The 12,352-nt window shown below is 39.6% G+C and overlaps 1 protein-coding gene across 5 annotated transcripts in view; it reads left to right on the forward strand.

Annotated features, from left to right (window-relative positions):
* LOC144058995 (amyloid beta precursor protein binding family B member 2-like) overlaps nt 1-12,352 on the forward strand; it is a 38,955-nt gene that overhangs the window by 12,950 nt on the left and 13,653 nt on the right. Inside the window, exon 1 of one of the 5 annotated variants that reach the window (XM_077577740.1) lies at nt 1,103-1,691. The exons of 3 other annotated variants lie outside the window; for them this stretch is intronic. The gene's annotated coding sequence lies outside the window, so the exon portion shown is untranslated. Of the gene's footprint in view, nt 1-1,102; nt 1,692-11,835; nt 11,860-12,352 lie in introns of those variants that run through there. One more of the 5 variants, XM_077577741.1, reaches the window with a different exon arrangement.

Below are 12,352 nucleotides of genomic sequence, written 5' to 3' on the forward strand. Positions count from 1 at the left end.
GTCTCTTGTGGATCCAGAAAGAGAGAGTGAGTTTATCTTCCCTCATGTGTCTTAGAGGATGGAGAAAGTCTCACTGTGTCTCTCAGCAGTAATGGATAAAATGTGTAGACGGAGGAAGAAGTCAGGCCCTGTTCAAGCTCAATTTCTCTTTTCCTCACCCAGATTCTACTTTGTTCAACCTCGTTCCCTCCAGCTTGTTGAAATTTGCCGTCTAGTTTCTTTTTATTTGTGTTATTTTTATGTGATTAACGTATCTCTTGCATTGCAATTAGCAGTCATTTAAAATAGGGCTTTGTTTAATTGTTCTTATTTAGGGAATTGAGCTTCTTGTGTGTGTTACCATGAGTTTGTCACTAGAGGGCGCTAGAGTCTAAGCCGGTGATTCAAGACAGGTTTACAGAATGAGTGAATGAACTTCGATCCTTTTACAGTTTAAAAAATCCCCCATTATCTTGACATGACTACCAGGTTAATTTTTCTGCAGAAATCTATCCAACTGTGGTGGCAAAATTAAATTCCCTCTTAAAAATGGTTTCCACTGTCCCATAAAAAATGTATTGTAATGGATTCTAGACCATTACCACTATTAACACACACTAGAGATCTAAAAGTTAAAAACAAAGTTTGTAGCTACTAGCTACATAAAGTAAATCAACTTTTTATGACCTGTATTAAAAAAAGAATGAGTGTTTTTGTTTTAATCTATTTTAATGATTGTGTATTTTGAGTCACTTTAGGAAAAGGAATCACATTGCAGGGTAAATTAAAAAATTCAATTGAGATATTTTTTAAATTCATTTTGCCAAACGTTAAAATGGGTCAAATTTTACCCAAAAACTAGAGGGAAACTAGCAAATTATTTATTATTTTAATTTTCAGAAATGGTTATGAACACGCCTTTTTTGCCTTTCATTCAAGGAGTGTTCTCACCAATGTCCTGAACACGTCGCTTTCTTGGTGCAGCTTGATTCAAAATGAATGAGCCCCCCCCCCCTTTTTTTTTTTCTTAAGTTGGGCGGTGCAGATGGGGGGGGGGTGAGGGGATGGGCGTTGTTGGTCCCTCGATGAAGTCATGTAGCTATATCTGGAGCACTCAGCAAGTCTGAATATCTGCAAGCCCCTGGTTGCGTGTGCAAATGTTATCGTGTGTGTGTGCGCACGTGGGCTTGAGTTGCTGAAGTCATTAGTCTCAATCTGGAGTACACTTTTTTTGTGTGTGTGTCGAGTGTTTTCCACGTACTTTCTCCATCCCTTATTTTGGGCTTGGTTTTCCCACTCTTTGTCTCCAGCCCTCATTCTGCCTCCCTCTCGTGTCATTGGCTGCTCAGCTCAGCGTCTTCCTCCCTCCGCTTCTCCCGCCTTTGTGCAAGCCTTCACATTTGTACCACTTTCTGTAGAACAGGCAAAGAGGAAAGATAACGGCAACTCTAGAGGGGAGCGGGTGCTGACGCTTAGCGAGGCGATGCCTCTCTCTTTGCATTGAGTGACTCTTGAGACGGGGGGCGCTGTGGTGGTTGTGGGAAGAGGAGGTTGGAGGAGTGAGAGAAGAGGAGAGGAGCCCTTGAGGATTAAACAAGAAGTGGAGGCGAGACAGGGAAGGCATCAGCGGGAGCTCTATGGCAATGTCACAGAAGCAAAGGAGTTAACGAGGCGAGGAACTCGTTTGTGACATGGCCAGCATGTCTGCCTGTGTGAGTATCGTACCTCTCTTTTATTGTCGATCACTCTGTCATTAGTCCCTCTTTAATTTGTCACTTTTCTGCCTGCCTGCCTCTTTGCTTCACACACAGCTGGGTTGCTCCCTTCCCGGCTAGCAGTCAGGTGTGAGGATGCAGGTTGCTGCTGAGCAGATGTTTGGGGGGGGGGGGGGGGTTAAGATAAGATGCAAAGAAGAGAGAGGGATGAAGTAAGCAAAAGAGGGATTGGAGGGATTAACAAGCGTGTGGATGTGGTTCAAAGTGCATCTGCCAGAAATGCTCTATTTTATTTAAACAGCCTTATGCTGTTGCAAATGTGTGTTATATTTGAGGCTCAGTTTGTGTGTGTGGTTTTTTTCCCCCTGATGTGCAATTTAATTGAGGAGGGGGTTGTGTCTGATGGGGGAAAGTGACAAACAAAATGAGAGCAAAGATTGATGACAGGACAGGCGAGGAAGGGAGGGGCCCGGCAGGGGGCTTCCCTATTCGTTATCGTGCCTTTAACACCTCGTATGTGTCCTGTGTTATACACGAGACACACTAAAATCTGAAAATAGCTCACATATTTTCCCAATGTCTTATTTTAGTTCGGTTTGACATAGTTTTTCATTTAATAATGTGCAATTTAGAACTCTACTGGATTGTACTGAGCAGTGTTTCTAATACAAGAGTGCCTTGAGATACAAGCGGCCTGACTTACAAGTAAGGATGCGTTTATATATTTAAAACAACCAAATTCTGCTTATCTTAATGCTAACAAAAAATGCAAAATACAAAAGATGGACTAACATATAGCATCAATGTAGCCACATGCAAACCCTCTAACAGATTGAAGATTTCTATGTTTTAAGTTAATTGACAATTTAATTGCCTTGTATTTTCTGTATTGTACTTATTGAAGTACATACCAGCAGTGGATGTGGAAGTGTTTGTTAATGTGGATTAAAAACATTTACTGTTCACATTTTTTTGTTGATTTATTAAAATGATGACAAACACTAGTTAGTTGGCGCCCCCAGTTAATTTCTTCTTGGGGCCCCAATAGACCCTACAATCGTATGTGAATATAACAATTATTTATCCTATGCCAAATGTGTCAAATTTTACTTCACTTTACTGAGTTGAGTCACTTGCAGTCGTTGTGAAACTCCTCTTCATTTGCCTGCTTTACTGTATTATACTGCCCCCTGGTGGCAAAGTTGCACACACACGAAAGAATTATGTTCTTGCTAAAGCACATTGTAATCAAGTAAGTGCTGTTCTACTTATCAAAAAAGAACCGATTTCAAATCATTTATTTTGTGGTGAGGTTGGAAGGCATTAATGGCATCATTATTCATTTCAAGTTGATGAGTTTTTGAAGGAGTTAAACTCAAAGTGCCACTGAATTACAAATACTTCTCACTAAAGATGTAACGCTACGACGACATAATACACGCATTGAATTGTGAAGTTACAGCGCATTATTATCTTTGTAAAGGCAGAATATTTGATATTTAATTCAGCTCTTCTCTTTATAATAGCGACAAGCAGGCACTTGTCATTGATATTCATTACAGGCTTGATATTCTGTCCAAAGCTGACCTTTGGTACACAGAATAAAAGCAAGAAAACAAGCGACCCTTGCGCATCGTTAATATTTTAACGCTCAACACACAAGCTATCACCTCCGTTTATGTCAATGCAACGAGTTTGCATGCTTGAGCTTTTGGCAGCGTGTCTTACCCGTCTTATTTGCTGATGTCACAGCCCCCTTTAACCTTAATTACCATGCAAGACTCATCTGACGGCCCACTGGGACACAACCCTCATCGGCCAGACACATTGGATAGACGCCACTGTGATTGATGGCCTCCCCCCCCCTCCTCCCTCCCCTCTCACGTGCCCACCTCCCTCATCACTCCATAATCCATCACTGCCACTTGTCCACACACTGCTTGCTGGTTGGGACATGTCCACGCAGACTCCCGCAAAGTCTGACTCCTGGAAGGGTCGTCATGGCCGGAGACACCCACTTGTGAGGAAACCAAGACATCTCGTCCTCCGTCAGTATTGCTGCTACCTCTTTATCGCCCTCATTAACATGGTTTAGCTCACCTAGTTGTAATCCGTGTCTTCCTGACAGATTACTCATTGTGCTCCCCCTATAGATCTTCTCCTACACACCTCCGGCCAATAAATCTTTAGCCGATAAAATCCTTGCTCTTCCTGGCTGGGGAGGGCAGCAATGAAAGGTGATGCTGGTCACACAGCAGTGTATGCTCAGGATGTTGGTCTTGTGTCTGACTTTTAGGACGTGTTTACACTCTGTTCTCTTGGTGGCCATGGCACCTCCATTGTGTGCCATTTTTTTCTGTTTAGTTCTAGTTTTCCAATGGTCTGTTGGCCGTATTTAGTATTATGGGGAATAAAATAATTGATGGTGAAATCCATTTTACTGTAGGACTCAGTCTAGTAAGAATTAGAAAATGACGTGTTCATGGGTTTCAGTTGGCCAAAAATGGTCACAGTAGAGCCATAATGTATAATTTGATGTTCAGTTTGCTATCATTATTGAAGAGGTTGAAAATGAGAAAATCAGTCAAAAATCCATACCCGTGAGAAGTTTGGTTCAACAAAAGGATGTGAGATGGACTCAAGTGGCCAACATGACCCCGTATGTTTGGGAATCGGATTTTTGATACACGTTTCAGTGCTCTGCAAAACCCTATATATATATATATATATATATATATAGAGAGAGAGAGAGAGAGAGAGAGAGAGAGAGAGAGAGAGAGAGAGAGAGAGAGAGAGAGAGAGAGAGAGAGAGAGAGAGAGAGAGAGAGAGAGAGAGAGAGAGAGAGAGAGAGAGAGAGAGAGAGAGAGAGAGAGAGAGAGAGAGAGAGAGAGAGAGAGAGAGAGAGAGAGAGAGAGAGAGAGAGACAGAGACAGAGAGACAGAGACAGAGACAGAGAGAGAGATTAATGCAAATGGAAATTAATGCAAATGCTATTAATCCATTTTAGAAGTCAAGTTTTTCATGCATGTGAGTATGTTTATATTGTCAGACTACGTGTGTTTCTACACTGTTTGTGTTTAAATAGCCATGGCTTAAAGGGTTTTAAGCACTCTGATATTGATGTTAGTTTTGTTAGCACGTGTGTGTTAGCATTAAACCAGCAGACTTTTTTATGTGGTTTCGTGAAATAGATATTATGTAATTCTCTTTGTTTTACTGTTATGTTGGCTCTTATCGTGAAAAACTAGCAAGTCGAGATACCACTCTATTTTTCTATTCCATTTTGTAAATATAGTAATATTTTATTTAGACATAACTGCCGCAAAAAGTAATTGACGCACACGGTGGCAGCAAAGTACTACTATTGTCTAAATGAAGCTCCTCAACTCACTTCAACTAGTCCTCGGCACCAAGATATAACCAGAGCCATATTCTTTATTGGCAGGCTTTGTATTAAAATATATAGGTCAGTTCCCAAATAAATATACCAAAGAAAAAAACATAACCACAAAAAGGCATCAAGAACAGATAGATACAGTATATCCGAATATTTACTACTTTCAGCCTTCGAAAAAGACTCACCTTAAAGCTCTGCTTGTGCTCTATAAGAAAGTGCATACGAGTGCATGCTTTTGCATGAATCCTGCATTACTGCACATGCAGCTAATTAGGACAATGTGAGCAAGCTTTGGAAACACTTTTGCTCAAATCCCTGCTCTCTCCCACACTCTCTTTATCTCTTTCCATTACACACAAACAGACACACACACATTGACACACGAATAGAGGCAGTTTACAGAGGTGACATTTCACTGAAGTTCCATGCACGCACGCGCATCGACCGCGCACATGCTTTCCAAAGCAGTGTGATGTAAAACGATCAAGAGCAGGGGGAACAGCAGGACATTATTATTACTCGTTCGTTCACGCCCACCCACAACCCCCCCCCCCCCCCTCCATCGCCCCCTTATGCCGATGCTGTAAAATATGCAACGGAATATGACGAGTGCTGACATGTGGGTGTCGCGTGCCTCCTAGCGTGTTACCCCTCCCTTTTACCCCCCACGCACACACCCTTTGTTTTCCTTTTAAGCTTTCTTTGCCTTGCCAAATGCCAGGAATCAGGTCATAAAGTGTGTGTGGATGTGTGCATGAACGTCACAAAAACCTCACGGTGATTTAGCAAACCTTCAAAACTGGCTAGTTCTAGTACTACAAAGGGAACACACTGTAAACACTAACACGGTAATAATACAGTGATATCCCAGATAGTCGCGATTCACAGATTCACATTTTTTTTCCCTTCTTTTTTAAAATAGCAGCTAAAAAACACTCACACTCAGCAAAAAAAGAATGTATACACACACACACACACTAACAACCACTCACACTCAATAAAATAGTTCTTACACTAACCCAAAAGAACTAATACAGACTCCACAAAACCAAAAAAAAAAACTCTCACACTCCCCCAAAAACCTCTCACACTTCCCAAAACTCTCACACAAACCTCACCGTCACCAAAAAAACTCACATGAATAAATAAAACCTCCCATTCAATAAAATAGTTCTTACACTAACCCAAAAGAACTAATACAGACTCCACAAAACCAAAAAAAAACTCTCACACTCCCCCAAAAACCTCTCACGCTCCCCAAAACTCTCACACACAAAACCTCACAGTCACCAAAAAAACTCACATAAATAAATAAAACCTCCCATTCAATAAAATAGTTCTTACACTAACCCAAAAGAACTTATACCGACTCCACAAAACCCCAAAAAACTCTCACACTCCCCAAAAAACCTCTCACTCTCCCCAAAACTCTCACACACAAAACCTCACAGTCACCAAAAAAAACCTCATAAATAAATAAAACCTCCCATTCAATAAAATAGTTCTTACACTAACCCAAAAGAACTTATACAGACTCCACAAAACCCCAAAAAACTCTCACACTCCCCCAAAAACCTCTCACACTCCCCAAAACTCTCACACACACCAAAAAACCCTCTTGCTCACACCAACAAAACATTCTGTACATCAAAAAAACTCTCACAGATAATAAAAATATCACGCACAAAAAAATCTCACAGGTAAAAAAAAAAATGCCTCTCACACACCCAAAAAACTTACATTCAACACATTCACCAATACTCTCTCTCTCACCAATAAACTCTCAACCTCACCAACAAACCTCTCTCACATCAAAATAAACTCTCATTTTCCAACATATTTTTGTGTGTAAGAAACGTATTAACTTATTTTATTTTTTAACTGTTAATCTCACCACTTAACAAAAGCATATATTGTGGAGTCATTACACACAGACATTAAACATTAAGTAAAGTGGCTGTGAATAATTCACCATGTTGCAGAGGGGTATAATAATAATGATAATAAAATAAGTTAGATTTATATAGCGCGTTTCAAGAGACCCATTGACGCTTAAGGGTATGCACTCCTCACTCATCTTGAGCAGGCTTGAATTGCTTCCAGGGCCACTTTAGAGCATCAATAGATGTGAGAGCTCCTTAATGCAAATTCTCTCTTTTTGGAAATAAACTGAGAAAATCGAGCATTTGCTGGAGTAATTTTGCATCGAGCCGGAAGCTCTTTACTTTTCGGTAAGCACATCCCCAAAGTGCTAGACAGCAGCTTGGCAAAATGAGAGTTGTACTTGAAGGCAACAATTCAGTAGGTAGTATTTGAGTTGTTGAATCTTTTCCCACAAGCATACATTTTGACACCAATTGGAACAGAAGAGTCAAGGATAAACAGAAAGGTCTACTATATTTTCCATATTTTTTTTTCTTTTCTTTCCTTTGTTTTAAGTTGAGTCTTCGTTGCTTCCTGTCATCAATTTTTGTCATCCATTCGATTCAAATCGCTCTTTGTTACCTGTGGCTATGAAACACATGAAACGATTTGCATTGAGATTCAGAGGTGGGCGGATTCTCCGAAACAACAAGTATTGCCAGTGTTGCTTAGGCAAATTCAAATAGTTTGTGATTAAGCACAACTGAAAGTGTTGTAAAGGCCACTTTTCTCATATTCACTTTGCACCTCATCTTTGCAGGTTTATCACCTCCATTTTATTTGAATTTTTATCACCTTGTTTTACATTCCATTCGAGTGAACTGCGATTACCGGCGCTTTTCTTATGTGCCTTTATCGCCGCTCAGGGGGCTGCATTTTGTTCAATTCTTTCTTCGCAGTTATATATTCACATGTTGTTGTTTTTTACTAGTAGTAATAAAAATGTGAGAAAAGACTTTGTGGATTATGGTGCATCAGCAGAAGACAAATTAATTGGCTATTTAGAAAGACACTTTAAGTTTAACGATGGTTTTGGACAAAAGTAATGGGACACTTGCTCTCCCATTGAGCTGCAGCATATTTTACAACCCATGATTGATGAATGTATTGATAAAGATGTGCCAATACTTTCGTCCCTACAAGGGACTATTAACATGAAATAAAGCATCTTACACAGCACAACAGTTTGCTATAAAATAACTATTGTCGCAGCCTTTGCACAAAACATGTCAAACACTTTAATACTATTTAATGTGAAGTTAAAAGGGATTTAATCCCATGAAGATGGTCTGGGCCAGAGCCAATGTTATAATAATGTTTACCTGTTGGACATTCATCATCATTTTAGTTTGGATCCATAACATTAGTGTATAAGAAACCACTAAAGTTATTTATTTGATTTATTTTATCAACCCCTGATAATTTACAAATTCCAAATACAAGTGTTATTTTCTTTGCTAGCTTTACAGTTTTTTTATGATTGCATAAACACTAAAAACAAAACAAAAATCCATAATTATCAACATCTTACACTGAAGGAGCAAAACATTGTACCAGATTTTCACCACTATAAACACGTCACAAAATCAGCCTTACACTTTTTTCAGAACAACACACACAATGATTTGCGAAATACGGAACATACTTTTATACATTAGACACAGAGGTATATCATAATGTCACCTCCAGGCAATTCCAAAGCACCGACTGACAAATCACCACACGCGTGAGCTATTTGATTAAACACATGTACATTATCTTTATAGTAGACAAACCGATCAGGTTGAACACGACAAAAAATGCAGCAGGTAAGTTCACCTGCTTTGAAACTAAATGGAAGAAGTCAGAGGAAGAAAAGTGAGAGGGGGAATCCGTGGAGGACGAGCAGGAGATAGAGGTTGAGGAAGAACTTTGTCAAACGCAACTTTGCCGTCCAAAACTATTTGATAATGTCATCAACCATGAATTGACGCTGAGGGAGGCTTTCCAACAAGACAATTGATCAAAAAAAATAATAATCCAACAAGGATATTGCCTACGATGTCCTCGAGAGGCGCGGTCTTGCGTGTTTTAGATGTCTCCTTCCTCCAACACAGAGGATTCAAATGATCAACTCATCAGCAAACTCTGGAGGAGTGTGATAAGGAACCCCATCTGTGTTGGAGGAGGGAGACTTTTTATTTTTTATTTTTTATTTTTAGGAGTACAGTATTTTTATTTGTCTATTTTCTGGGTTTACAGTGTTGGGACACATTTTGTTGCGATTGTCTATCTAGACTGATTTTGGTTATATGAAGACAAATGAATCCTATTTTCAATAGTGTGTAGCATTGATCTTGTATTTGACAAATTGACCATATTGCGTATTTGAACTTTCTTTGTGTACTTGGCTTGCAGTAACTGCTAAAAGTTGATCAAGTAAAACATTGCAGTGTGTAACTGGTTCAAACGGAGTTAAACCTTATGACACGTGTGCATGTCATATGGTAACATAAGATGTTCGGAGTTTTGACAAGAGTGATTCCTTTTGCACAGGATCTGAGATGTTCTACATCTCATGTGCATGGTTGTGCTAATTGTGTGTAGGGTTTTTAAAATCCGAGCCCTGTTTTGGATTTTGTGCTTAAGCAATCGTAAGAAACTGTCAAATAAATGGCATATTTTCTATACGGTTGTGTTGATAACACATCTTTGAATTATCTTTGTTTTATGCTTTGTTCAGGGCTGGATTGGCTATCTGGCATTCCAGGCAGATGCCCGGTGGGCCAGCATCTTTTGGGGCCCGTTATTTATTATTTTCTTACATGTGTCATGTCTGAAGTTTAGCTATTTATGGCTATGTTTGAGTTTGCTTGTTTTATTTTTTGAAGTACTATTAACTCACAAATTCCAAATTCAAATGTTCTATTCATTGTTAGCATTAAGCTAAACGACTTACTAAAGCTGTGTGGTTGCGGTAATACACAATGTTTAATTCTCTTTGTTTTGTGCTTCATTAGACAGTAAACTTCAGCTTCGAGTGGCAATAAATAGTTTGAAGCCTTTTTGATGAAGAACTGTTCTCTAATCTGTCAATGTGCTACTTGTTGTAAAGTGAGTAGCGTTGGCCCCCCAAAAAATCTGCCAAACAATGGGTCATATCTCGAAAAACTGCCATCCACTCGTTTCTGCTGGCAATTGAGTGTGTTTCCTTCCCCAGATTTCTACAATCAGCATTTAACTCCGCAATTAGCATACATCACGCGTGTTAGCATAGCATCTATAGTGTTTTGTAAATGTGTTTGATCACTGGAGTTTGTATGAAGCGTGCACACATCGACTCGCTGCTACGTTGGTTTCTAGCGTGTAACACAGATGGTTGTGTGAGAACATGAGTCTCCACTGAGCCATTGTGAATACGGCGTCAACAGAGAAGGCCAAGCAGACCATGCTGGGGACCAGTTACAGTATGTCTGTGTTGTTTTCACTGCTCTAGCAAGGATATTTTATTGCAGCAGTTTATTATGTCATTTTAGCACCTGAAGATGCAAAATGAAGAGATTTGAAGCCTGTTTTGATATTGGTGTGATTTTCTTGCTACATGACCAAAGGGGGTGACTCAATGTGTATCGCGCTTTTGAGAGGCAACTAATATTTAAGGCCAGCTGGGCACTGGGTAGGAAAAGTGCAGTATGGAAATTGTGAAGATTTGCTAGAAAGATGCAAGTTTGCTTTCTGACAATGTGCTTTTAAGCAACGTACTGAACATAACTTGCGATCACACTCATATAATCCTATTGTTGTTTTTTTATAGTGTGTGTGTGATCATAATATATCTGTATTTTGTGTGCTTGGCGTAACCATTTAGATTTTGTGCCCGGCATTTCACGCCAAGTTTTTTTTTGAACTGGTTAAATAAAGGATATTGATAGATTAATTGATACACCCTCACCTTTCAGCACCGATTCCTGACACCTACCTTTAAGGCTTTCATCCATTGACTCCAGATCAAATCATTCTGTCACTTAGTACCGGATCAGTGTATTGATACGCCCTGAGCTCATGTGGCCTCAGAAGCAAAATCCACCCACATGAGCTGAGAACACAGATTGCACCGCAAACATCCTCAATAGCCATTTAGCCTCATATAGCCATTTAAAACTGTACATTATACCGGTAAATAATATACACACTCACTGACCACAACATTAGGCACACCTTGATAATCTAATGAGATTCCGTGTGAGAGCTCTGAAGAGCATCCAATTGCACCGCATCACTCTGAGAGTTTCATTTGATTACAATAGAAACAACATTACTGAAGCTACACAATCCCGGGATTTTTTTTTTTGAATTTATTATTATATTATTATTTATATTGAATTTAACACACACACAATAGCACCTTGACTTACAAGTACCTGGTCAATAATTCGCTTTGTGGTATGAGCCAAAATTAGAATTACAAGAAAATATTATTTCAAAGTACCGCTGTATTGTATTGATCAATCTGTTTTGTATGTAGGGGAGAGTGGTTTCATTTTGGTAAAGGAAACGAGTGACGAGACGTGATAAACAAATGGAGCAGTTTGAGTGACAGTTTCTCTGATGTGACACTGCAAACAAAGAACAATGAGCATGAGAACGAACAATGTTTGCACACATCTACATAATCATACACTTGATGTCACTGATGTTCCGATGGATTAACGTTGCTCCTTCCCTTGTGCTCTTGTTTCCCCTTTTCCTCAATTCCTATTCTCCTTTCATTCTTTCCTTCTTCATTCTCGCTATTACTCATCTTTTAAAAACCTAACACATCCTCCTGCCACCATCTCCCTCTGCTTCCCGGGAACCAGAGAAAGGTAATTATAACTTTCCGTGTCGTACTCAAGTGTGATTATGCTTCTCCATTTTTGGCACTACCATAGATCGGCATGGAAAACAGTTTTGTTGATTTTAAAAAAATAATACTCTACAAAAAGAAACATTTCACTTTGATTTACAAAGTGTACCCGAACGCAACTCACACAGCCATTACATGACTGCTAATGTGAAAGTGGAGCCATAAATGAACCATTTGTAATGAAAACGGAAAGGTGGCTCATTCTCCTCGTTGGCACGCGTCTCAAACGTTTCCAAACCACACCTCACTCACGCCACATCACACTTTCTCCTTTGGTCACAGGCGGAGGAGCGTTATCGACCCAGCATGTATGAGCACAATTAAGCAGCATTACAGCCTGGATAATGGACTCATAAAAACAAAGGTTGTTGTGATGAATACCGGCTGTGAATGCTCCATATTTGCCAATTCTATGGATGATGATTTGAGAAATGCATAGGGTGACTTTTGAA

The sequence above is a fragment of the Vanacampus margaritifer genome, chromosome 10 (assembly GCF_051991255.1).
Source record: "Vanacampus margaritifer isolate UIUO_Vmar chromosome 10, RoL_Vmar_1.0, whole genome shotgun sequence".
Lineage (NCBI taxonomy): Eukaryota > Metazoa > Chordata > Actinopteri > Syngnathiformes > Syngnathidae > Vanacampus > Vanacampus margaritifer.